Below are 26518 nucleotides of genomic sequence, written 5' to 3' on the forward strand. Positions count from 1 at the left end.
ACAACTTTTAGAGCTGGCCGTGCTGGACACGACCTTGCCTTCAGTTTGTATAAACAAACTGAAGGGATGGCCATGGGATCACCACTTGGTCCACTTTTTGCTAACATCTTCATGTGCTCCTGGAGGAGCGCATAATAGAAGAATGTCCCATTAGGTTCCGCCTCTATTTTATCGAAGATATGTTGACGACATCGTTCTCCTATTTCGTCATGAATGTCATGCAGAGTCCTTTCTGGAGTTCGTCATCCGACAACATCCAAAACATAAGGTTCATTATGGAGAAGGAGGTAAATAACAAACTCCCCTTCCTTGATCTTATTATTTCCAGAGGTGACTCAGGTTTTTACACAGGTGTGTATAGAAAAAAATACATTTACTGGTTTGGGAATGAATTTTTATAGTTCGTGTTTCTTTCATTTGAAACTGAACTCTATTTTAACCCTCCTCCATAGGGCTTACACCCACTCGTCAAACTGGAAGAGTTTCCACGATGAGATATCCTTTTTAGTGAAATATTTCAATAATAATTGTTTTCCATCACGACTTTTTTCAGATCCCTAAATAAACTGCTACTACAGAAAATGACTCACAACACCTGAATCGACTGTGCCGAAACTAAAGATGTATGCAAGTTTCCCTTTCGTGCATGATGATACTTTTAGGAGAAAATGCAAAGCCATTATTCAAAAGAGTTTTCCAGCTTTAAACCTGAAAATCATCCCGAAAAATCCCTTTACAATAGGGTCTCTGTTCAGAGTCAAAGACCGGCTCAGTCCTCTGTTTTCGTCCAGCGTTGTTTACAAGTACACTTGCCCGGGATGTGATCACGGGATATACATATGTGGGATGCACGAGGAGGCTGTTGAAGGTCCGCATAGATTCCACAGGGGCATAAGTCATAGAACAGGTAGCAGGTTATCTAATCCTGAGCAATCAAATATACGAAATCATTCAAAATTATGTAAAACTTATATTGACAGCAAGGATTTTTCCATCCTAGGCCGAGTGCAGAACAACAACGACTTAACCATCCTAGAATCCATAATTATCAGGAAGACTGTGCCGTCGTTAAATACTCAATCGTCCTCAGTGAAATTGTTTATAGCCTAGTTTGGGCAACTGGTTTTCCTCACTCTGTTTGTACTTATTTATGTTAGTCTTGTTCTTTCTTTCATATAGGTAGGTTGTTTTAAGATTTTAGTGAACTCTTTTACTCATTATTGACTTGTCTTGGAATGAGGTGTTTTGTTTTAAATATTTTTACTACATAAAGAGCTGTTGCCATTGCATTAATTTGTTATTGATGTTCGCAAATTATATTATATTTTATAGCCTTGAAAATGCGACTTGGAATTCGTCGCGGAACGTCGGCATTGAAAATAAACTGTAGATGATGAGGATGCCTTTCCTACTGCTTCCTTCTGTATATATATATATATATATATATATATATATATATATATATATATATATATATATATATATATATAAAGGACTATTCAAACTGCATGGTATCTATAGATACCATCCAGTTTGAATGAGGTCCTTTTTAGTAATTTAGTTAATGCACAGAACAATTGTGTATGTGATAAAGTTAATATATACGTATGTATACATATATGTGTGTGTTAGTGTGTGTATTAACAGATAGTTAGACACAGAGATAGATGCATAGATAGAAAGATATATATATATATATATATATATATATATATATATATATATATATATAATAAATATATATATATATATATATATATATATATATATATATATATATATATATATATATATATATATATACATATATATACATATATGCATATATATAAATAGTAAGGAGTAGGATAGGAAGAACAGTCAGCTCATCATTGATATATTTATTAATAGGTGCGCTTCAGGGATCACCCATATCCCATCTTTTCTGGCTAAAAAGATACAAAACACTAATTAAAACTGACAACAGAGCTTACAAAATTAAAATGCTTTAAAGATTGAAAATGACAATGACAAAACAAGAAATAGATTACCTTCAGTAGTAAAGTCCAGAGGATGAAAACTGAATAAGAGTAAACAAGGTTAGCAAGTAAACAAGAAAGGCCGGGGTTACTTATAGTACGACCGTTTTAGAAGAGACTTTGCCCTCTTAAACTGACCATTAACCTTCTGACTTCAAGCTCTCATTGATTGCGCCTGTTATCAAGCACGTGTACTATAATAGAAAGTTCTGAATGAAGTTTTGTTGTCCCACTTAAATTTTAGATAAAAAAAAATTCAATATATGAAAATGATAGATGCAAGAAATTTGGAAACCTAGATGTGCTTTCATTTTCAGTTTTGTTTATTTGGATGCTGTACTGAGCAATGTTCTTGAGTTACGTCATCTACTATAGTTTTTTATTACTGTTCCTTTGCTGTTATCGAAGTCATATAATTGTGATATAGTTTTGAGCTTTTGAATTGTTTTCTTTCGTGTATGCCGATCTGTCTTTACCTTTTGCTGTATCAAGGTTGAATTTTCACTGTGCAGTATATAAAATAGCTCATAATAAATATTCTTTAAATATTGTTACACCCATATATATATATATATATATATATATATATATATATATATATATATATATATATATATATATATATTATGTAACAATATTTAAAGAAAAGAATTTTATTATGAGCTATTTTATAGCTGTACAGTGAAAATTCAACCTTGATACAGCAAGGAGGTAAAGACGGATTACGGCATGCACGAAAGAAAGCAATTCAAAAGCTCAAAACTATATCACAATTATATATATATATATATATATATATATATATATATATATATATATATATATATATATATATATATATAACACATTTTATACAGTATTAGATTTACCTGTGCTTTTAAAGCACTGTCATATGATACTCATCACTGCTGTGTCATTTCTGTTATATGTAGATTTTTAAAGATATTTCTGCCACTTTCTGTCGAAAAACAGATCTATATTTCAATTTATTTCAATTTCAGTGTTCAACAGGATATCACACAACAAGGGAAAGCAATAAATTTATTTACAATCGAAGTATGAGGAGACATTACTTATGAAGAATCCTCGTCAGAGGATGCTACATCGATAACAAAAACGAATCTATATATTTATCAATGCAAACATCTCTTGAAGCGTCATCTCTTTTTATATCTTCGGCATGTCTCACATCATTAGCCCAGTTGTCAGAAGATATGGATTCAATTGCTTTTTGACCAAAGGAAGCAGGTCTGATTTTTTAAAATGATTCTTCTTTGCCACGTATGATTTCACCTGCGCCCATATCAGTTCTGTTGCATTATACTGGCAGTGATATGTAGGCAGCCTAACCACTATGTCCATGATCTCTTGCCAGTCTGTCAATCACGTAATCATTTTCTTTACATGAATGTCTTTGCAACTTTACTAATTTTTTATTAGCCAGTCTTTAACTTCATCCTTTTTGGCAGACATTGTCGGAGGTTTATTAATTCGAACTGAATGATAAGAAGCGTTATCCAACACTATGATGGCAGATGGCCCTATATTGGGAAGAAGCTGGGTTTTAAACCATTTTTCAAACACTGCAGAATTCATCTGAATTTCTAGATTGCGTATCCCTTGTCAGCTGGGTGCTTGATCATTGATAAAAATATTACCCAGAAATGTGGTTAATATTGCAACCAATATTGTGATTGTGTCTACTTACTCTCCAATGTTATTGATGTACAATTAGAAGGAATAAATCATAGGTAAAAATTTTTATTCTGTCACGCCTCTCTCTCTCTCTCTCTCTCTCTCTCTCTCTCTCTCTCTCTCTCATTTTTTTTTTTTGCCCAGCTAGTGGAATAGTAAGCGGAACCATAAAAATGATGAACATTCTTTATGATTAGTTTTCTGACGAATATACAAATAATTTTTAACTATAATACACAACTGTGATGTAGCTGTCCTTTACGGATTCAAACAGAATTAGAGAAATGACAAAAAAAAAAAAAAGACTGTCATCCTCAATCAGTGCAGTGCTTATACCTCTGGCAACACTAAACCCCGATATATAGTACTTATCCTATGTTTATTTATTTGTGTTGTTACATTAATTGCATAATATCTATATCACGGATCGCTACTATCACAATATTATCATATAAATAAAACAGGTTAATTTGCAGCAAAACAACAAATACAAACGGTATTACAATGATTGTTTACGATTTCGTGCGTCTGGTAGCATGCTACGGGTGACTACCGTCTGAAAACCCTCCGGATTGTGGTAAGTGTGAGGTCTCATCTCGGCCGTAATCAAAGGGTTAATGTATGATAGAATCTGATGAGTTTCTTTTTGTGTCTCTGTCGTGCCTGTATTTCAATTTTTCTTTTTACTAACTTCATTTTCCAAGTTGATAATTTTTTCTAATTCATCAACCATTACGAAATCTTTTCAGCGTCAATGACCTTGTTTGTCGTAATTTCCTCTAAAACTCAGCAAATATGGCATCGACATAAAGGTAATTCAATAACACGTATCTTGAAATAAGGTAGGAACAACTGAAAATATTGTCGGCTTGAAGAGATGAACAATATTAAGAAAACAAGTACATAAGTTCGATTGTGAATTAAGGATAAAGCAATTTTAAGGTTTCCCCATGATGTTAAAAGATAGCTTTGTTGATTAACGGAATAAGTAATTACTGTACAGATCATTCCTATGATTTTCAGTGAAGAAATATACAAACTCATTCTGTTGAATGACGGGCGGAGTAATTGTAAAGTTTGACTTTGATGCTTTTGTGATGTCAAATGTCAAGAGAAGAAACATGAAAATTTCCTGTTTTTACTGAAACGTGTTGTTTAGGTTTTATTGTTGCATTAGCAACTCAACGGTGATATTCCGGACTGCTCTAGTGGTAATGAATAGAATAGAAAGATTCAAGTTGCAACCTTTGACTAACTGAGCAATGACGGAAAGATCAAAGGGTTATGTGTAAAAGGAGAGAAACTGCAGTTTATGGGAGCAAGCTTTTAAAAAGTTGAAATTAATAATAATAATAATAATAATAATAATAATAATAATAACAGCAAAGGAATTATTGCTTCAGATATATTATTTCTTTACCCTTGTTCAAGGAAATAATGGAAGAGGACTGATGGCGAAAAATCAAAGTAAAATAAAGAATCAAATAGAATAGTTTTTTGAGCGTGTTGATAACATGGAAGTTAAGAATCCCGATAGAGTTGGGAATAACTAGAGAAAACTTTCAGAAAAATAAATGAAAGCTTTGTAAAAGTTATGATTATATTCTTTGTAGTACTATGATCAGTCGTATGGCTTCCAATTTCCTTAAAGTCCAAACTAATATCCTGTTAAGGCGTATTCTGGTCTAAGATTATATCAATAAGAACTCTACAACCCAATTAATAAGAATTATCCAATTATTTTGAACTGCCAGCAAAGGATTTGGAAGAAGAAATAAGTCTGAAATCAGCGATAAAAGTTTTAATTCACAAAACGGAGGGGCACCATCCCCCATTCTGTCAGGTAACTCAAGAATAAAATCCTTCAGGTCGTCTTGCAGATGTTGTTTGTCCCATAGATTGCCACTAGTAGAAGGCTTGAAGATACGGTTAAATAGATTGACTAGAGAGGTAGCACTAGGTGGAGGGTAATGAAGGGTTATAACTGACGAAAGCAAAGCCTGGAATACTAGCAGAATGGAAGTTCTTATGAATGAGAAACAAGTAAAAAATGCACTGAAGTTTCTTCAGCGCAATCGAGTTTTCTGTAAATCGTATAATCAAGGCCAACGAAAACAGATCTATTTTTCGGCAGTCTTGGTATAATGCTGTATGAGCCGCGGCCCTTGAGACTTAAACCACTGGCCGGTGGTGGCCTGCCGTATATCGTTGCCAGACGCACGATTATGGCTAACTTTAACCTTAAATAAAATAAAAAGCTACTGAGGCTAGAGGGCTGCAATTTGGTAATATTTGATGATTGGAGGGTGGATAATCAACATACCCATTTGCAGCCCTCTAGCCTCAGTAGTTTTTAAGATCTGAGGGCGGACAGAAAAAAGTGCGGACGAACTGACAAAGCCGGCACAGTAGTTTCCTTTTCAGAAAACTAAAAGTGCATAGAGTGGTACAAGAATGGAAGATGGTACAAACGATTGAGAAAGTTCCTACAAACGATTGAAAATGCCTCATTAACATGAAGGGTTGTATTAATAAGAGAAGCACCCTGAGGAATTCTGGAATGGAAGAAAGTGTAAACAATTGAGGAGGTAAATGCTGGGAAGAAAGCAGCCCAGAGGATCGTATTGACAAGAGGTGCTTCGAAGGTTTTATAACGACAGGTGAGCGGACAATAAAAGAAAAAATACTTGGAGGAACAGTGAAGTGGGAGGCCACATTAACAAGAGATATGCGTAGTGGAATGTTGAAATTGAAGTTTGTATTAAAGAGGAAAACAGCAGTTGCAGCAATAGTGAAGTGGGAGGTCATATTAAAGAGAACCGCTTGGAGGAATAGGGAAATGGAAGGTCGTAATCCAAGAAAAAACTAATGAAAAGCAATGAAAGTAATGAAAGTATGACTGCAGTAAGGAAAAAACAAATCGAGAATTAACTGAATTGAATATATTGCATAGGTTGTTGGTTGAATAGCCCAGAAAAGAAGAAACGGTATCATTTATGGGATTTGAAATAAAAGGCAGTGCGTTTTTTGGCTCTTCACTGTGGGAAATTATTGTTGGGCATTTGGTAATTTTTTGTATGTAGTTGTATGACTGGATATAACACCTGCTGCCCAGACCAGTTCCAAAACGAGGTCAGCATCTGATTCTTATGGTATACAAAAAAATTCTTAAGTAAAGGAATTATACATGAGTTTGTTGGCTGAACAGAAAATGAATCAAGAAAAATTTTTTTGGAAAAAGGTATAAATTACTGGTGAACTAGTTTCAGTGAGAACTGAAAATAGACAGTTAATGCATTTTCAAGTCTTTTGTATATATTATATATTTTAGGTTTGCGTTTAAATTCTTGTGAAATAATTTTGAAAGTTTTGCGTTCGTAGCATATACAGTAGTTCGACTGTATTGATTTTATATTACTAGAATCTGATTGGAAAGACTTACAAGTTTTGTTATTTTAGCAGCAAGTTAAAGAACGTGATTTCAAATTTCGTAGATCGACGTTAATGAATCTCTCAGATTTCAGATTTGTCGTAGTGTCTCCGAATAAGGTTTTCTCTCTCTCTCTCTCTCTCTACATTTTTCAAACTGTACATTTTTCAAACTGTACACACACACACACACACACACACACATATATATATATATATATATATATATATATATATATATATATATATATATATATATATATATAAACAGTAAGCAGGAATACATCTCTTTCGAGGATAACCAATCACATCAGAGGTCTTTCTCATTTCCTTGATATCTACCTTTAGTTTTGTTGTGACGTGAGTGAAGTTGATAAAACACGTACATATAAAGCATGTGGAAGTAATTGAAGAGATGAACTGAAGCCATCATGATTGAAACATTAGTTATGCAGCACACACTTCAATGTTGTATAGAGGGTTATGTGTATTACGTGTTATTAAGGAACGTGGCTAACAACCCCTAAAGACATTACAATTAACATACTCAGCGGTATAAGTGCGTACACAGTATCAGGTTCTAATAACTTCTGATAGCATAGTTAGAGGCTTTTGTAGGTTAGGTTTCTATTGTGTGTCCTGAAAACCTGAGAATTATTTACTGATGCTATTTTGCGTCCTGTTAGAATAGATGTGCATTTAAGTGTTTGGTAATTAATAGAAATATTTGTTTTTATCAGTCATAACATTATCGTGACCTGCGTTAAATCCATTAACTAGGATTTTGCACTATTTCAGTATTTTACAGACTATTCCGAAATGATGGAAGTACTTGTTTTACAGCGCAGGAACTAGATACATGAGTTCTAACTCAGATTTTACAGGCGGGTTATTAACGAAATGTTAAAGTTTTCATGTGGGGCTTAGGTTGATTTATTCCCAGCCGTTTATGCGTTGGGTTCCGATCATCGATTTATCATAGTATGCTGTAATTAACCGCCCTGTATTTTGTTGCAGTCCATTGTTCCAGTATTATTAGTTTGGATTGGATTTAATCCCTCGGAGGTGGACATGGTTGTTCCTATTTGGGAGTCTGATTATGACAAATGATTCACTCACTCAGTGCTCATGACTATATTCATTCATTTCAGCCGACATTTCTGCTCCTATATTTTGTCATTAGACTTTTAATTATTATGATTTGATTTCCTCTTAAGACGATTAGATATTTAGTATGAATGAACTTGATCCATTGCTTTAATAATCGTCTCTTTTCAAATTTATTTAGTTAGAATGAATGGAAAATGTCTTTATTTGGTATAACATATTTCAGGTGTCTAAAAATGTTGCTATTGGTTATAAGATATATTTCAGGTATGGTCGAAAATGTTTTTGTTGGGTGTAAAGGATACTGAAGGTCTGTCAGAAATGTTATTTTTGAAAGAATATTTCGGTTCAGCCCAAAAATGTTATTGGGTATAAGATATATTTCAGTTCTGTCCGAAAATGTTATTGGGTTTAAGATGTATTTTAGTTCGGTCTGAAAATGTTATTGGGTATGAGATATATTTCAGTTCTGTACGAAAATGTTATTTGGTAAAGGATATCTTTCATGGCAAGTGAACAAGTCCATTCGTAAAAATAGTTCAGGAAGACAAACATTAAAAATTTGTGTTTTTTTTTTCTTCCTGGGTTTTGAATGATCTTATGCTTTTAGGCCGGGGAAGCTTCTAGATAAAATTGCCACGGCATTAATTCAGTGACATTCGGATACCCTGTGATTCTTTCTTATCCCCTCAAATTTATATTCTAAGGTTGCTGCTGGAAAGCCTCTAGCACAAGACCCGTATCCATTGAGGGGAACAAAAAATTAGGGAAGTCAGTGAAATGTTTAATTAGAACGGGATTCTGTGGTGGCAGTAGGTATTGTCATCATAAGGATGGTCTGATCGAAGAGAGAGTCTCTCTCTCTCTCTCTCTCTCTCTCCCTTCTTCTTCTTCTTCTCTTCTTCTTCTTCTTCTTCTTCTTCTTCTTTAGACAGAAGGTCATAGAGGGGGCTGTGAAGATGATGAAGAGAGGTGGAGAAAGGGTGCGTAGACAGAGTTATGCATTTCATATGTGTATATATATATGTATATATATGTATATATATATATGTATATATATATATATATATATATATATATATATATATATATATATATATATCATGTGCATCCATATTTTTTCCGTTGACGTGTAAAGCCACTACCATGCTAGACCATCTCTCACTGATCGCGTTTGAGCTTATGTATATTTCTCTATGAGCAGTCGTTGTGAAGTTAGGTTTCATTCTAGGAAACTGATTTTGTAAACCTGAATAGTGTAAAATAATTACTTATGTCCAAGAAAGTAAAACACAAAATGAAATGTCAGAGGTAGAAATTGATGTCTGACAAGAACAAAGATATTTACACTTTACCGTGAAATGCTTTATAAAAATTATTCATAGAGATGTACATTTTCTGCAAGATGCAAAACTAAGGTCAAATATCCTGTCCAGCTATATATAGCTTAGTGCTTTTTATGCCAGGTGTTGAGCATTACAGCGTGAGAACAGGCTGGAAAAATTATGATCCTCTATTGAGAACTTGATTCGTGATATTTCTCTTTGATCGGTCTGTGTAAAATTAGTGTTTATGCTTGAATACTCATTTTGGAGTCATAAAAAAGCAGAATAGCTGTTATGTGTGGCGGTATAATGAAAATAACAAAAATATTAAAATGAAATGTCAGAATGCCCAGGTGAAGTAGCCCAGAACCAGTAGTTTCTATACTTTAGCGTTAAAATCAGTAATCACTTTATATATATATATATATATATATATATATATATATATATATATATATATATATATATATATATATATACATATATACATATATATACACAGTATGTATGTGTTTATGTGTATATACATGTGCGTGTGTGCGTGTGCTCGCACACACGCATACATACCATATTTATATGTGTAGGTGTTATACACAAACACATATGCACACTCTCTCTCTCTCTCTCTCTCTCTCTATGTGTGTGTGTGTGTGTGGGCTTGTTATCAATTCCCCATGTCTTCATCAACTGGCACGTAAAGGAAATTGTTTTCTAACCCATGGCTTGTAGTGTTGGTGCATGGGATACAGTGACTTATTGCACTATTGCATCTTGATGGCTGAGTTCATTCATATTTTATAAAAGTGTTAAGGTTGTCTGTAGTGCTCTACTCTTAAAAAAAAAGAAGAAAAAATAAGACTTCAAAGCGTAGTCCTGGATACCTGACTCTGTGAAGTGACGTACACTGGTTGTGCAAATATGTAAGTGATATATATTGGCCGGTGTACTGGGAGATTACTTTATTTTTATTGATTTTGCAGACATGTTTATTATTCTTGAGATTATGTTATTAGAAGACAGAGATAGAGAGTGAGAGTGTTTGTATGTGTGTGTGTATGTGCTTGTTTGTTTATTTGTTCGGTCATGCTTTCTATAAGCGCTTTTTTTAAGTAATACATCTAGGAGTGTCTTGTGTACACTATCGAAGAATTGAATTTTCACATTAGTGTTACTTCTTTATTAGTGTTATTATAAATGGCTGGCTGTGAACCTACCTAATATGATTTTGTTAGTAAAGCAAAGAAAATATAAAGTTTTTTTCTCTGTTAAAGTGTTGAATTCACCATAGTCAAAAGGCCTAAATTAAGTCTCTGGTCTTCGTTTGGAAACAAGGCAAAAAAAAAAAAAGCCTGTCTTTTCTTGCGTGAGTCATTTCACAGAAAACATTGGTGCAATTTTCCCATTTCAATCGCTGTTTCCATTGTCCTTTTCCCTTTTTTTCAAGTCAGCCGTCAAAGGTTCGCATAGGCGACAAAATGAACTCTATTACTAGTTTTATTTGTTTGCTTAGAACTTTATTTCTCGCTCTGTCTCTCTTTCTTTCTATGTGTGTTTTAAATGTTTTTATATGCGCTGTATAGAGGGTTTTAATGCTGCAACCCATTTTTTTTATATAAAAATATGTCAGTTATCTTCTGTATGCAAGTCTCTGTATCTTTCACTTTATAGTCAGTTATATGCAAACTCGCGCATTTTTTAAATTCTCATTTCAAACTGTGAATCATTCCAACCAGGAAGGTTGGTTAGTATTGTCAGAGGTAAGAACTTTCAGTCCCAAACTTAGACCTACTAAACTACCTTTTTCTTTCTCTCTCCGAAGCAAAGGCTAAAGCATTTTGCCTACAATGGTCGAGGTCCACAAAATGTTACCCGTAAATCAGACCTAAAATTGCCTGTTATTGTTATTGGTCTGGTTTATGCCGGGATCTGTCTACTCATGGAGAAACTGAGATTGTCAGCATGAAGAGGAAGCGTCTTATTTCATCGCGGTGTTTACATGAAAATAGGTTTTTCTTATTAGTCAAGGATGTAGCTGACTTTTGGAAGACCTCCTAATTATATGCTGTGCTATGAAGTGAGGGAATCACTTTCGAATATTACAGTGTTTACAAGGAAATAAAAATTTAGATTTTTCTCGCATACTGACACTTTGGTGTACAGTACAAGTGAGCCAAATGTAAATACGTCCATAAGACATGATGCCTGCCGTAAAATGAGAAGTCAAGGTCAAAAGGAAGTCATTGTTACCAGATTATAGCTTTATATGAATACTCTCACAAAGATATGTCTGTGTATGTGGTTTTATGAAGGCTTCCTTACTGGTGTTCAAGAAAATGGGTTAAACGCAAAATGAAGAAATGCGAGGTGAAAACCATAAGGAGGTACAAAGTCATAACTTGGCGAGGCTTAGAAAGTATAATATGTATCGTGCAGGAAATTTAATGCGGGTATCTTCAAGAGTTTTCTCAGACGTGCAAAACAGTCCGGGCGGATGGAAGACTGACGTGATCAATACTATATTATGGCGTAGCATTTCTATGTCTTGAACTAGTTCCTCAGTGGACGGGTGGGTACCGTTCTCAGCTAGCACCGTGCTGTCCCCGCGTTCGATTCTCCGACCGGCCAATGAAGAATTAGAGGGATTTATTTCTGGTAATAGAAATTCATTTCTCGCTATAATGTAGTTCGGATTCCACAATAAGCTGTAGGTCCCGTTGCTAGATAACCAAATTGGTTCTTAGCCACGTAAAATAAATCTAATATTCGGGCCAGCCCTAGGAGAGCTGTTAATCAGCTCAGTGGTGTGGTTAAACTAAGATACATTCAATTTATGTCTTGAACTCACTTCAAGTAGCGGAATTAGAGATAAACAAAAGTCGGGGCAAGCCTGTAATTGAAGTACTAGAGAGCTGAAGATAACTGAATTATGGTAATATTCATCCTTCAAAAATAGTCTTTACTAAGAGAAATACTGTTGAACATGAGATGCAGTTAATTTTGTTATTTCTTGATTAAGGAACTGCCATTAGCCAGGGAATATAGAAAATACACACTTACCCTGATTCCGTGCTCTCTGGTAGTAGTAGAATAAAGCCCCCGGCCCCTTTCCTTCAAAAATACAAAATCCCGTAACCAAAAGAATGTATAATAGCCTCTGCAGCCATTACAAATTGTTTCTTTAGGTTTCACCAGTTTGACAGTTTCATATTAGTTCATATAGACTCCAGTGGCCAGTAGATCATGATCTTGTATCCTGGTAATAATCAGATCGATAAGACCTGGCTTAGCCTTTCTGTTTCTTTATTTACGAGTGATCAGTATATTATAGTCCATTTTTTGGATTTGCCTGCAAATATCCACAGCCGATATCATTAAAGGTAATCATGATTTGCGCCAGCTCGTGCTGTTCGCCATTCACCAGAGGTTGCAATTCAAATGTATCGGCAAGAAAGAAGTTTCAGGAATATCGGCTACCGATATTTACCGTAAGCTGAAATAAAATATTTCGCTATTTTCAGTAAACTGTTTTCAAGAGGGTGAAGGCATTTTGAGCATTGGGTTCGGACAGCTCGATCCCAAAGTTATCATTTAGGAGAGAGAGAGAGAGAGAGAGAGAGAGAGAGAGAGAGAGAGAGAGAGAGAGAAAGGGATTTTTATTTTTCAGACCCTATCATTCATATCATACCATTTCATTGAATGACACCTGGGCCAAAAAAAATGGGGGGGGGGTCCCTTCTTAACGGCATTGGTGAATTGGTCACAACAGTGGATGAGATATTTTCCTTACAGGAGTCGTTTTCCATAGTTTCCTGAATGTCAAAAAGGCCTATTTTGTTCTTTTTCTTTTTTTTTTCTTCAGATGCAGAGGGTTACCAATGACTTATATAATTAAACAACACCCAGAACGTCACAAAAATAAGATAATTCTCATTAGTTCTTCAGTGCACCAAGAAGTTGTCTAGGACCTAGGAAAAGTCAGCTGTATTAGGCTACTTAACAATTATTTTTTTTTTTACCTCTCCCTCTAACATGGAGGAATCCCGAGAACTGAAAGATTTCATTTCATATAGTTAGAATTACTGAGTAAATATTGATTTAATATTTTGCTTAACTACCCAGAGTATAGAATTTTCAGGAATTTGTTAATTTTGCTCACCCCCGTTTTTACACGGCATATTCTACTAGTTGTAATAGTCAGTGGCCAGACTGATTTTAGCCAATGCGAGACTTGGTTATTTTGTAATTTCTTCATGTTTATCTCTGCACGTTTTAAACCTGCGCCTTGCAGTCTAATTGCTGTACGTACAGCGGATTGGATGCCCGGTTTACAGTATTAGGCAATTACAAAACGATGGGCAGAATTACTGGGTCAACTGATAAATTTCCTCGTCATGATGATGACCGTGTACCATATTGAAGGTAAATGCCTTTTTGAATGCTTCTGCCATTTGGTTACTGTAAATAGCTAAAATCTGAAAATAGTAATCAAGTTAGTACTTTCGTTTCTAAGCAGTTTGCATGCATATCTAGCTGTTTATAATCCCATGTAGGAACAATCTCATCCACACATTCTATATGCTCACAGAAAAGACAAGAGTTGTTGATATTTCTGAATTCTTAGGCTTCATTGTGATTTGAACTCGACCACTGTTCTCTGAAATAATACTTTAATAACGACATTCATAAAACTATATTTTTCTACTTTCGTCGTCGTTTTTGCTTTAGGTTAGTTGGAAACGAACAACTTAGCCTATTATCACGTTTTTGCGATTATATTGCTGTTAGTTTATGAGAGGCACGGATATACTGTAGGTTTTTCCTGAGATTCCTTCTTGGAATACAGATGCCTTGACCGGCGATCCAAGGAGCCCTGAGTCAAGTTTACTCATTCCCAAATTGCATTATAGAAGTTAACCGTTACTGTTCAAATTAGTGCTCTCTCTCTCTCTCTCTCTCTCTCTCTCTCTCTCTCTCTCTCTCTGTCAGTTTACCCAGTGGGTATTGATTTTTATGGAGCACTTGAATTTCGTTCGAATTAACTGGAGTTGGGTAAAGGGAATAGATTTCTTACTTGAAATAAGTAAGGGTATCATGTTGTTAAAATCAACTAAAAGGATAAACATTTCCGTAAGAATGGCTGTTTTGGAGAGTATTGACTGGGTACAGTTCAACTTCCCAAAACACGAAAAAATTGTTATCAATTATTATTATTATTATTATTATTATTATTATTATTATTATTATTATTATTATTATTATTATTATTATTAAGATGAATTCTCCATGCACCATTGCCGAAAAGTAATTATTTTTTAAAGTTATTTGTTCGAAAAGTAATTATTCTTTTTTTAACTTGTTTTTATTCATATCAGCGCCCGTATGCATCATGTGGGATTAAAATTCACTGTGCCCACACGCGAAGATATATATATATATATATATATATATATATATATATATATATATATATATATATATATGTATATATATATATATATATATATATATATATATATATATATATATATATATATATATATATATATATATCTGTGTGTAAGTGTAAGATACAAGTTGGAGAGGAAGAGTAGTTAAGAAACTCGAGCTTGTTAAGCAGCATGTAAAAACGCCATATAATGAGGAAATGGATGATTTATGGACCCGGGTCAAGGATACAGAAGTGGAGGGAGTAGAAGAGGAGTTTAAATAACTCCTTGACAGGGTCATAGGGTCAGCCAAAAGTGCTTGTTGGTATAGCATTTAGGAAGAGGGAATAAAACCACAAAGTGACGGATGAGTCTCTGAAAGGTATAGTGAAGAAAAAAAACGATATTATTTGAGGTGCAATTGTAGGGCATGAGAGATCATGCACAAGTACAAAAAGATAAGGGATAGAGTAACCAAGTAGAATGTGAGAAAAACAGCAGGCAAGTATTAAATATTTTAGGAAGAATAGGAGTTAGCTAGACAGAAAATGGATGTAAATGGAGATAGAGGCTGAAGAGAATGAGGTGCTGGATAAGCTGTGAGGAGACTCGAAGAGTCATAGCTGAATGATGCAAAGGTGAAAAGAGCGAATGTAAGTTTAACAATGTTTGTGAAAGTTACTGTTCAGGATTTAACGAGAGGAAGTTCAGGAGTTGGAGAATGGAAATGCACCAGGAACTGATAGGAATTCTAGCGAGATGCAGAGGTTCAGTGGTGATATTGTGATCAAATGACCGAACAGGTTTTGAAAGAACTGGGTGAAAGCAGGATCCACGAAGATATATACCGTATATATGAACACACACACACACACACACACACACACACACACACACACACACACCTAGAAGTAATGTCTTCAGAAGATTGGTGGCACTGTTCTCTGAGTAGTTGCTGACAGAGGATGACATTTGTGGCTGGTAATCCATTCGAACACTGACCAGAGTCGACAGTGATTAGCTTCTCTGATCTTCGGACCGTTCTCTCTCTCTCTCTCTCCCCGTGATCTCTCCCCGAATATATATATATATATATATATATATATATATATATATATATATATATATATATATATAAATGGATGTATGTATGTATGTATGAGTATGTGTGTGTTCTAGCATAACTCTGAAACGCATTGAGCAATTTCGACCAAACTTGGTATACATATGACTTACTATCCTGAAAAGAATACTATAGGGGTAAGACATCACTAGCACCAAAGGGTCCCAAAGGGGGTGGGGACGGGAAGGTCTTCCCTGAAACGGGGCTGGTTCTTTCTGCAGACTTAGTAACTAAATAAACTCTACGAATTTATCATACCCCATTTCGGCATACATATTATTTAATCTCTGTAAAGGAATACTGTCGGGGGAGTAAGAAATCCCTGGCACCAAAGGGCGTGGGGATGGGAAGGGGTGACATGTAAAAATAACCGAAAACGACATATGTTAGTGTCTAATCTATCATTTTCGAGGTAGCTGAGACGACTGGTGACACTCTCGATGCCCCAAGTTCAGCCCCGACGGGAAAGGGGGTTGAGAAGGGGTGAAATATAAATTGTCAGAAATGCTGGGCAATGCAGTTGAATCAACTATTTTAACAGGAAAAGGGGAGTGTGAGAGAGAAAGAGAGTGAGAGAGAGAAGTGAGAGAGTAGAGGGGATGTTAGGGAGGAGAGAGAGAGAGAGAGAGAGAGAGAGAGAGAGAGAGAGAGAGAGAGAGAGAGAGAGAGAGAGAGAGAGGAGGGGGTGTTAGGGAGAAGAGAGAGAGAAAGAGAGTTTATCAGTTGTCATTCAGAGTTTCCCTGGGCAGTGCTGGGTTGGTCAACTAATGTATATATATATATATATATATATATATATATATATATATATATATATATATATATATATATATATATACTATTTGTACTTTGTTTATATGTATTACAAACAGAAAATAATATAAACGTAAATAACGAAATTAATAAGATCCAGCTTGAAAGCCATTTTTTACTGCCATTGAGAAGAGTTTCCATTCATATGCTCGTCGTCCCTGTATGGCGCAGAGGCTTATAATGTATCGTGGCACTGGTATAGAGGTCCCTAAGAAAAGTTTTGTAAAGAAAGTAATGTTATGTAAAACACGGTGAATGTAAACCTGTATTTTGTCCTGAGGTGCTCGTCCTAATCTAGATGCCAAGAATTGCTTAGCTTCTCGTGGCTTTTCAAATCCATACAGATAGATATTATAATGTCCATATTTTTGTAGCTCTACTTATTGTATACATAGGCAAACCGACTTTTATAAGTTATTCAAAAGTATCGTTGAATGGGTATGATGGTTTCTGGTATTTATTTCTGGGACAGGTATTATATTTTTAGCTCTAATGAAGAGAATTACCAAACAGTAAATTCCTTTCAACTTATTGTTCACAATTTTCCTTGAATAGCTCCATATATACTGTATATATGAATTTTTTTATCACACCATGATTTATATACAGTCATGAAGCTACAAATGTCGCTTAAATTAATATCAAATTCACGCTACCTCGGCAATATCCCCGATAGGGAATTATCACCGAAGGGGAATTTATAAGTGGTAAATGGACTGGTACTGCCGAGGTCAGGCAGGGCAGCCGATCGAGGCTACGGTCTACCCCAACGCCAAATCAAAGTCCTTCAAAAGAAGGCATCGTGCTTACCGCGTATAAAATAAAATGGGAAAAAGTACGTTAAACGAAGAAGAAGAATGCCGAGTCTCGAACCCACGACGCAGATACTTATCCAGCGACTCCAGTCGACGTTCTACCCACTGAGCTATCCCCATCGGGGATATTCCCGAGGTAGCGTGAATTTGATATTAAGCGATATTTGTAGCTTTATGATTATATATATATATATATATATATATATATATATATATATATATATATATATATATATATATATATATATATATATATATATATATATATATATACACACACACACACACACACACACACACACATATACATATATATATATATATATATATATATATATATATATATATATATATATATATATATATAATTTTAACAGAATATACATAAATGACTCTGCTTCACCAGTTTATCGCAGTCTTGACCACTATACCTCGAAGTCACATAAAATAAATATGTGTATGTATATTTAATGGGCTTCGAGGTCTAGTGACCAAGAACACGGTAAACCGGTGAAACAGAATGATTTATGTATATCTGGTTAAAATTTCATTAGACCTCTATTAACCTAACCAGTGAAGTATGCTTCTGGAGGTTAGTCGACTTTGATGGACTACGGCCAGGGGTGTAAAAAGTTAAGTATACCTTAGTTTAACCGGACCACTGAGCTGATTAACAGCTCTCCTAGGGCTGGCCCGAAGGATTAGATTTATTTTACGTGGCTAAGAACCAATTGGCTACCTAGCAACGGGACCTACAGCTTATTGTGGAATCCGAACCACATTATAGCGAGAAATGAATTTCTATCACCAGAAATGAATTCCTCTAATTCTTCATTGGCCGGCCGGAGAGGTGAACTAAAGGCCAGGGGTGTAGAGGCAAGGAACTAACAGTCTCACAACTCAATCCAAGTACTTTCCGATGCCCGACATTAGGAGGAACATTAATTGATTGCTTTGTTATTAAAAACGGACGTCGTGATTACTGACGTCAAGGAAGTCGCGGAAGAGGATCACAGGCAAGTTAGTTAGACCGTCACATAGCAAGGCATTTCCTGGCCACGCGAACTGCCATGTTCTTTTATCCGATTTTCATCAGAGCAATACTCCAGACTCGTGTGGATTAGGCCCAACTCGAGTAGATGAGATGAGACTTTTTGTGAGGTGATTCGCAAAAGCGACTCTACTGTTGTACGTCCGCTTTAGTTTTCATGTATTTCATTCCTTTTCCTGTCTCTTATTTTTTTCTATCTTGTACTCAAGTAATCCTGAGAAAACCATAGAAAAAATAAGAAGACTAATCAATAATACAAACTTGAAAAATACATAGAGAAGTGTTGTAGATCGAAAAATACACAGAGAAGTGTTGTAGATCGAAAAATACATAGAGAAGTGTTGTAGATCGAGAAATAGAAATGAGTAAACCCAACTTTTATAACCTGTATCGCACCAGAGAAAATGAGACTCTGGCACAAAAAATTCATCTCGGAATTAAAACTAGAGTCAGTACAGTAATTACTGACACAAATACTATATGTCTAGGGGAATTACAAATATATTTATTTTCCATGTATTCTGGTGATTTGTTAGAAGCGCAGTTTTTGTTTCTAAAATATAGTAATTCTGCTGGAAACATAGAGGTTACAGAATACACTATACTGTAATTCCCCTAGACATATAGTATTTGTGTCAGTAATTACTGTACTGACTCTGATTTTAATTCCGAGATGATTTTTTGTGCCAGAGTCTCATTTTCACTGATGCAATGCAGGTTATAAAAGTTGGGTTTTACTCATTTTTATTTCTCGATCTACAACACTTCTCCATGTATTTTTCAAGTTTGTATTATTAATTAGTCTTCTTATTTTTTCTATGGTTTTCTCAGTATTACTTGAGCGCAAGATAGAAAAAGGTTTGAAGAAAAACAAAGAAAACAGATGATTTGCTGAAACAAAGAAAACAGATGATTGCTGAATATACCTTAAGGCTGGTAATGACCACAAGACTTGTTAGAACGTCAAAGGTACTGACTTGTTCATCTTTTCTTCGGTCACGTGCGATTCTTGTGTGATCTGGAAAGTATGTCGCTACAGAGCTGATTCCATAGCACTCAGATCTAATTATGCTTTTGCTGAGCAATTGACATTCTCAATTGGGAAGGTGGGAACGCCTGATATGTAGAAGAGAGTTTTAAACTCTAAGGAAACTTTCTTTCTTGATGATTGCATTAGCCACCCCATTACTGGATTTGATATGGTTCAGTTAAAGGAAAGGTAGGGGAGAATTTATCTCGTGGATGCATCGTGCGAGCGATATTTTATATTTCTCTTCTCTTCCGGTGCTTATTCGCCTTTAAGTTCATTTAGCAGGTGCTTGTAATTAAATATAGTTTGTCGTTGTCAAATGTGTTTATATTGCTGTTTGCCTGTATCGTGTTCAGTTGCTTACTGACCTATATTGAAGCTTGTATCACTCCAAAACATTGATATGGAGATATCCGTAGTGCAGTGATTCCTAGAACGTTTGCATGTCAACGCAGACATATTTTCGTTCATTATGCAGAAGGGCGAGAGAGTTCTCTGAAAGGCAAACTGCTTGAGAAGTAAGGTGGAGTTTGAGCGGCGCTCAGTCTGTGTTACTAGTCAGAATGATTTAAAGCAAACATTAAATTGTATTACTTTTTTTGCGATTTGTGAAGAGCTTTTGATAGAAGTATAGGAAAATATTCTTCCATCTGACGGGAATTGAAGAAAACCAGATTCAACCATTTTGCCTTTCTGACGCAAGAAGTAGGAAACATAATTGAAGGTGAAACCCGATCAGGTGTTTTGTCCTCATTTTCTTTGAAAATTCTAGAAGTGACAGTAAGATGTAGAAATGGATTACAAAGAGACGTTAGGGGATCGTCGAATTAAAGTCACGAAATACGAGTGCACCAGGTTGAAGGGAAATTAGTCATTTCAATCAATGTTATGTATAGTTAATAATAAAAAACTGGATCAGAAAGGGGAATTTAATTGCCCAGGAGTGATGATATGCAGCAAATGGAAGGTGTGAGTGGAAACTGGGGTTGGTGGAAATCCTCCAGAGTTTATGATCAGGATACGAAGGAAATGAAATGGGTTGCTCGATGTGAACCATTATTCGCTGGCCGTTGCGATTTCGGAGTTTCTTTTGCCGTTGCTGGTGGGACTCGCAGCTAAATGCTGGGAATGTGCCTGAGAGCCCCAGCATGCGAATTCGAGGCACACAGAATAAATTTTCCTTGCCAAATTCTCTCTCTCTCTCTCTCTCTCTCTCTCTCTCTCTCTCTCTCTCTCTCTCTCTCTGTGGCTCCTAACATGTTTGACTCAACCGAATACTTGCGTTCGAGCTCTACCAAGTAAGAGAATGGAAGGAGCGGTATGGGTGCGTTTCTTGTAAAATGCTGTGTGATTATGTTGGTCTAAGTAATGAATGATGTATGTGGTTGCTGGTCGACTATTGTGAGTTGGGGTAGGGGGAGAGAGAGAGAGAGAGAGAGAGAGAAGAGAGAGAGAGAATCTAGAATAACTATTAATAATAAGGGTCCTGGCAAAATGCACACTATCATGTAATTCAAAACCCTAATGCATAGACAGTAAACCGCTAATCAAATATTTCTCCTCTCTCTCTCTCTCTCTCTCTGTGTGTGTGTGTGTGTGTGTGTGTGTGTGTGTGTGTGTGGTGAAGGGTGCTAATCCGTGTGTGTATCTGAAAAATGATTCCTCTGGAGAAACAAATCCACAGTTATGTATATGGGCATATATTAGAAGATAAATTGTACAGAGAGCTTTCGGGAAACTGTTCGATTTCCCTTTGAAAAGGGGAATCGAACAGTTACCCTAAAGCTTTCTGTACAGATTTATTTCTAAATATATATACATATACATAACTGTGGGTTTGTTTCTCCATTTCAAGACACATGTTACTATGATGCCTTTATTTCTGAGATATATTGGATGTTTATACTTACTCAAAAATTAAAAATAGAAAAATAAAAGATTATTGTTTCGAGGTGGTTCTATTGTTGGCAGACGAGTAAGGACCTGACAGAGACTAGTAAGTTACTATTAGTGACTCAGATGTTGAAAAGGAAAGAGCTGTTACTCAGGAGGTGAATACCCTAGTGTATGTGCGCGCGTGTGTGCATGTGTGTGTGTGTGTGTGTGTGTGTTTTGATAAGCTTCATTCTACATTCCGCAGGTGATGGAAGTGACGACCCTTTTTTTGTTTTCTCCAGATGCAAATCACACACACACACACACACACAAACACACTCACATACACACACATATATATATTATATATATATATATATATATATATATATATATATATATATATATATATATATATATATATATGTGTGTGTGTGTGTGTGTGTGTGTGTGTGTGTGTGTGTGCATGTGTGTTATTGTGCATGAAACAAAGGGTTAAACAACCTCAATATTTTGAGGTACAAATGTGGACACGAAATAAACAAATCCCAAGTAATCCTCTTTCATCTAACGTTTACTACTAGGAACTTATCAACAGCTTCCCACTACAAAAGTGGAACCCATATACTGCATATGTACATATATACAGTATATATAAATGTGTATGTAGCAGCAAGTGTACATACATACGTACATACACACATTTGCTTGCACACATATATATACACATTATTTGTATATGTATATATATATGTATTTATATACATATATATATATATATATATAATTATATATATGTGTGTGTGTGTGCACGCTTGTGTGTACGTACGTATGTACCTAATTCAGTCATTTATTAAATCATTGAACAATGCAAGTGATAGAAGCGTACACTTATGATAAGACGTTCAGTAACAACAACCTACATTATTTCTGTGCAGTTGCATACAATTTCTCAATCAAATGGTTGTATGTATATTTTTGTTCGCTGGCATCCTTTGCTATGGTGAAAGTCAGTGTTTATCTGCACACCATGTTTCAAATTTTTAAATCAGAATGCATCTTCTTGTCCTTTACATTTTCAAATATACCAGTGTGTATGAACTTCTGTCACATCACTGACATTTTGTGGTTCGCAAACATTAAGCTACGAATGTCGTGTAGTATCCGATTCGCTCTACCTCGTGAATGTCACCGAAGGGGAATTTAAACTGATAAGTGATTCTGTACCTGGGAGACTTAAACGCCAGAAAATATGTACCGACGACTTTTAGTGGACGTCGGTAACCATTTGGTTGTCAAGAGAGGTGTACAGTATAAGCTACATGTTTCTGTCGAGTGCAGATATTTATACTTAGCGTTGGCATCAACCCAACCTCATCATGACAGCTGATTGGTACATTTGAAACAGCCATCGATACATTCTGTTTGGCATTCAGTCTCCCAGGTACCAATCGCTTATCAGGTACAACTCTCCTCCAGTGATATTCCCAAGGTAGAGCGAATTGGAGATGAAACTAAATTTGTAGCTTAATGTTTTTCAATTACAAAATGTAATGGTGATGTGATAAAAAATCATAAATAGCTGTGGGTTTCAAATGTATCAATCGGCTGTCATGGTGGGGGTGGGTTGATGCCGACGCTAAGTGCAAACACCTACACTCGACACCTCTCTTGATAGCCGAATGGTTAACGATGTCAATTGAAAAAAGTTATGTACTGTTGGGCGTTCGAGTCTCCCAGGTACCAAATCGTTTATCAATTTTAATTCCCCTTCGGTGATATTCCGGAAGTAGAGCGAATTGGATATTGAACGTCATATGTAGCTTGATGTTTGAGGAGGACCAATATTTAAATGTACACAGTAATTGTTACTAATATATATATATATATATATATATATATATATATATATATATATATATATATATATATATATATATATATATATATATATGTGTGTGTGTGTGTGTGTGTGTGTGTGTGTGTGTGTGTGTGTGTGTGTGTGTCGGTCGGACAACGTTACTGAAGCATGAAGCATACCCATGAGAATTTGTATATTATCTTTGTAATTTTTCCTTTACACACATTCTGGTTTTACCATAATTTCTTGCGATCTGGTACCAAATTTTAAGACTATTCATATTTCTGTGATCACTATATCCACCCAATTACAATGTAGAACAGTCACGTGTTTATTGTTATCATTGTTATTATCGACCTTATATTCTGGTAAGTTACAAATTCAAACGCATATACAGTAACACCACAACTTGAGAGACGCTTTTGGGGGTCGGTCCTTTTCTGAAACATAACAAAGTCGGTTAAGTAACAAGCACCCTAGATTGTAGCTTCCCCTTGAACATTTTCTAGATATTTTACAGTTAACAGCAATTGCACGTATTTCCTAACCTGAACCAACTTGTACATAACAGGTAACATTCAGGTTAAGAGAGATATATAAAAAAGTATACCACATTCAGAATGGTAGCAGTAGAATAAATAATCTTAATATGGTAGCTGATAAGTACAGCTGATAAACTGATGTCTTTGAGTTGATGTTACTTATACAGTAGTTGTAAAACTGCCCACATGGCGTAGTAGCACACGTCATTCCTCGCGCGTTTCCTATTTGCTTTGTCTATATTTTGAGAGGGGACCTTGAGCGGCCCACGCACCCTAAAGGTAAGGAGGCAGTCTTAGAGAACCCTCTGGGTCAAGTGCTTGCACGCCACCGGCATCACGTGAACCGTGTGGTCTGAGCCACCAGGCACCCGTTTGCATGCTGTGTCAAAAGCGTATCAAATCTCAAAGTAGATCAAAGTAATCTGGGCATCCTGTGTTTAACTTACCTTTACAGGTACCTTTACAGGTGTATGCATGAAAACTTTCGTCTCTAAGCTCTCAAAAATTTACTACCGCTTAAAATCTCTAGAATAATTTTTAAAACTGATTTTTGCTTTGTATGTCCTAAGTTAACTTTTAATTATTTATGTTTATATAAAGAATATTTAGGATTTTTGTTTGATCTTTACTTGTGTTTTATTCATTAAAATATCAGGGTTATGTTGTCTTTGGTTAGCAGAATATTAGTTGAAAATACTGCCCGTAAATTTTTTCAGTAACTGAACATGGCATTGACTCCACGTGTAAGATTTTTACAATCCCACGTTTTTGTGAATCCGCAATTGTTCTGTTCGAGTTTGAAAATTGCCCTTTACTCCATTTCAGTTTGAGAACGCACCTGTGACGCACTGAAATTTAGGCTAAATAGTTGTCGTTCCTTAATAAGTTATGATTTAAGAATATGTTCTCTAATTCGTTTCAGTTTAAAAACCATTGTCCTTCAATCTATATTAATGTAAGAATACCTTATCCTTAATAAACATTAATTTAGGAATACGCTGTCATTTAATCTATTTCAGTTTAGTAATGCGTTGTCTTTTAATCATCTCTAATGTAAGAATTTAATTCGTTTCAATCTAAGAATACGGAGCTCTTTAATCCTTTCCAACTCAGGCCAGTTTAAGATTAGGCAACCTTCTGAACCGAAGCCATGCCCCTGAAACGCTCCTGATTCGTTCTCTACGAGTTCATGACATTCTCTCAAAATTTATGTCCCCTGGAAATTTTTCCTTATTTCCCTTGGAAGGATTGAGCACAGAGTCATCAAACATGACCAGGTATGCCCAGCTAAAGGTAATTGGTTTTATCAGTCGGCCAAACGCTCCTGATATCGCTTCAGGAACGAATACGATTGTCGGAGGTATAATCTTCATGGCTTAATCCTCGGAGGAAAAAGGCCTTTTCAATTTCCAATTAGCGTTAATTACTTTTAGTCGGGAGTTATTTTATCTGTGTGATAACGGGGTTGAAAATATGAGAATCTCAATCATTTTCCTGATTAAAACCTGGCAAATGCGTTGATAAAAAGACCAGAGCGCGTTAAGAATACCCGAGTGAGAGTTAATTGAGATGGATTTGGACGTGAATTTTCCATACGCGGAATGAAAATAGACGGAAAGCAAAAATTTGCCGGAGCCTTGCAAAGGTTTGCGATATCTTTTGTGGCGAAAATGAAAGAGGAACTACTAGTTTTTCCATCCCTGACATCACATCAGATTGCGGTTTTGTGCATTGTGCTCATAAATGGTTGAAAGCCAAGTTCCTTTTGATGAACGTTTTTGTTTTAGACAGAAGTAATTTTTTCCATGTAAATGATTGCGTGGCAGGAAATTAAACTCTCTGAAGAAAAAAAATACTTGACAAAATTATCCCAAGAAACAATAACTTGAATTCATTCTTGTGTATGTTAGCGAGGAAAGGGCGTGGTTGATTGCAGTCAAATCTCAGTTTTGCAGAAAAAAGAAATATATCTATGTGCTTGCGTCGTAGGTATGAAACAATCATCCCTCATGAAAGCAGAACCCGAGAGCCGGAAGGAAGAGGGGCAGGTATTAAAAAACCGTAATATTTTTATGAATGGTAGGTATGATTATGTTGCTGCAGTCTGTACCATCCAGTAGGATGTTATTTGAGCCGGTAATCTGACTGGAAATAAGGATTGTCTGTGTCGTTGTGCTTATTATTCATCAAACCGGTCCAGTTTCTGTTTACTGATAGATTACTCCTTAGTCCTATTTATGTTTTTGTGATTAAGTAGGTGGACTGGCGCTCTCATATTTTGTGAAACCTTCACAAAATATGAGATAAAATCGCCAAGGTACATCAGAATGTAGGGTTGAAATAAAAATAATCAAGTAAAACTGAGTTCTTAAACTTTGTGAAGATTGTAAATACTTAAGACAAAATCG

The sequence above is a fragment of the Macrobrachium rosenbergii genome, chromosome 5 (assembly GCF_040412425.1).
Source record: "Macrobrachium rosenbergii isolate ZJJX-2024 chromosome 5, ASM4041242v1, whole genome shotgun sequence".
Taxonomy (NCBI): domain Eukaryota; kingdom Metazoa; phylum Arthropoda; class Malacostraca; order Decapoda; family Palaemonidae; genus Macrobrachium; species Macrobrachium rosenbergii.